We start from the raw sequence: 2,937 nt of genomic DNA on the forward strand, positions 1-2,937 counted from the left end.
GAGAAGGCCGCGAGGGAGGATGTGGTGTGGAAGGCAAGCAAGACTTGAGGACGCCGAGGACGTGTCATGTTCATATCACGTCACCTTTTCCAGAAGACCCTCACGCGTTGGGGACAACGCTTCTTGAAGGGGGGAGGATGATATGGGCACGGAGGCCTATGTGGAGCCCAATTTCAGGACTCCACCAACCTAGGTGATACGCCATCGAGGATTCAGGAGTGACACGCTAGGACGACCTACGCCATGTAATAATTAAGTCTAAGGTTGTGTCATTCATTCTATGTTAGGAAATAATGTAGCCAGGTCATGTGGTGGGCCAATTAGGGTTAAATTAGTGTTGTGTTTGGTTTTGGGCCTGTCCAAGCCAAACCAGGTCAGCCCATCAAGTGGGTCGCCCAGACCTAGCAAGGCTGGCCGGCCACCTCCCTCTCATATAAGGTGGAGGTGCGGCTAGGGTTAGGTAGAAAAAGTTTAGTCTAAAAGATTAGGGTTTCCCTATTGCGTGTGATCACGTGTATCATCCCTCCGGGGCTACGGCGCTGTCGTTATCTATTATATCCGCTGCGAAGGTTCTTGTGTTCATCAAGGATTGTCTAGCTCTTGGTTTGAGGCGTGTCGTTCATCGATCCATTGCTTGCTAGATTCGTTCCCTCTTCTCCAGGCTGCGTTCATCGCGTTGTTGGGAGGATTCTCTACCCCAAGTTCTCGCTGTGAAAGATCGGGCATCAACTAGGAGGATCCACTGGGTTCCTCCCACATCATGTGGTATCGCCTTTCCGGGTTGCTCACGGCGAGGTGTTGTTGATCGATTTCTTTGATCGGTTTGCATCGGAGAAGATTAGCTCTAAGATCGGAGGAGTTTGACTCTTGGTCGAAGGAGGTTGGTTGGAGGAAGTTTGGCATTGTTTGGTGTAGTTTGGAGGTCATCCATGGCTGTTTCGGAGGTCAAAATCGCGAAAAATCGCGACTCGGAATCGGGAAGAAGACGAAATTTCGCGACCAGGAAAAATCTGGTATGAAATCCGGTCAACCGGGCCGTGACCGGGCCGGCCGGCGTGGCATCCGGTCAACCGGGCGGCAAACCGGGAAGTTCGCAAAAATTCGTCCGGTTGTGTTCCGTGCACGACGCATCCGGTTGGCGACCGGTCAACCGGGCCGGGGACCGGGCTAGCCGGTCCGGGAGGCCGGTCTAACCGGGCCCCGAGGCCGGGCGGACTCGGCATCGTTGCGGTTTTTCCTCCGGCGGTTTCTCCCGTTGCTGCGGTGGATTCTCCGGTGATGCGGGCTCATGCTCGCCGATGTTGTTCCGTCTACAAAAGGGTTAGCCGATGCTATCGCTGTTCTTGCTTTGTCTTCCGACGATAAGCTTGGCATACGGTGTTCGCGTGACATGAAATCTAGTAAGGTTTTCAATGACTATCTGGATTGCTTGAAGGGAGAACAGCGTTCGCCATCCAGGTCTTCGTTGGTATCTACACCGTCTTGCGACAGCTTGAGGAATATGAAGATTGGGAGAGGAACATGGAGTTGGGTTTTGCTCGGTGCCGCACATACAACAGGAAGTTCGTAGTTCTTATGCATTTTATCTTGCTATACGGCGTGTGGACGAGGCATTGGAACGTTCGTTGGCGGTGATGCGGTGGACAGAGGTGAATTTGTCTGAAACTTGGGAAGACTACAAAACTTTTCTTCGTAGTGGTTTTGTGTTACCATTTGTGGAGGAGAGTAAGCAGCCATCCGTAGTTGTACATGCAATAGAGGAAGTGGACAAGTGCATAGTTCCTATTCGGGAGATTGTTCCACTACCAACGAGTCACTAAGGTCGAGGTGAAATCTTCGGAGGAGAGGAAACCCGGCTCCGATACCAAGAGCGCTACTCGTGGACCGTTGAGGTGGATGTACCATTGAGCGGGCTGAATATGCAACTCAAGAGGGTACAAGGTGATGCTTGCAAGACAGCTTGACAAGGGTCAGCGGTGGAGTTTGTTTCGGACTCGAGTGCATTATCAAGGGCAAAGCTTGCAAGTTGATGGTTGATGGTGGAAGCTGTACTAATGGCATTAGCAAGGCGATGGTGGCAGCATTGGGGTTGTCTACATGGCGTCTTCCTGAACCTAAACGTCTTGAGTGGTTGAATAGTTGTGGTATGCTGAAAATTACTCATAAGGTGCGTGTGCCATTTACAGTTGATGATTATGTTGATGAGATCGATTGCGATGTGTTGCCATTGGAGGTGTGTGAATTGCTACTTGGGCGTCCTTGGCAGTATGATCGCAATGTGACACATGCTGGGCGAGCAAATACATATTCTTTTATGCATGGTGGCAAACAACGGACTTTGAAGCCTATGGGTGATGATCATATCAAGTCCGATGTGGAGTTAGTGGTGCGTAAGGAGAAGTTGCACAAGCCTAATGTGCAGCAAAAGGTGCATGATGTTTCGAGTATCGATGTTGGTGATGTTTCAATCATGCCTGTAGATGACAAGCAAGTTCTTGTTGGTGACAAGCCGGATGAAGCTACACTTGTTGTTGATGTGGATGGTGCAGCATGTGCTACGGGCCCAAGCTTTGTGTTGATGCTAGTATACGTAATCGATGATGTTTGTGCTGATGGTGTGTCAAGCACATATGGCGCAGATGCGCGTGGGAGGAGTGGGAGGCGGAGCGCGTCAGTGGAGACAAGTGCAGTGGCACTACCGTGCTAGGAGTACCGTCAGCCTGTGCTTCCGCGACACCGCGGATGCATCGAGGCAAGGATGGACGTGTGAGACATCTATGTGGCCCAGAATTACACATCTTGTGCAGTGGTCATGTGCACGCACATTGTGGGTCCATCAAGACCTCGCAAGAAGAAGGAGTTGGCGCCGAAGTCCAAGCTCATATGGAGACGAAAGGAGGCGCCAAGTGCCGTATCAAGTCGAGAAGGCCGCGAGGG

Source organism: Lolium rigidum, chromosome 4 (assembly GCF_022539505.1).
Source record: "Lolium rigidum isolate FL_2022 chromosome 4, APGP_CSIRO_Lrig_0.1, whole genome shotgun sequence".
Lineage (NCBI taxonomy): Eukaryota > Viridiplantae > Streptophyta > Magnoliopsida > Poales > Poaceae > Lolium > Lolium rigidum.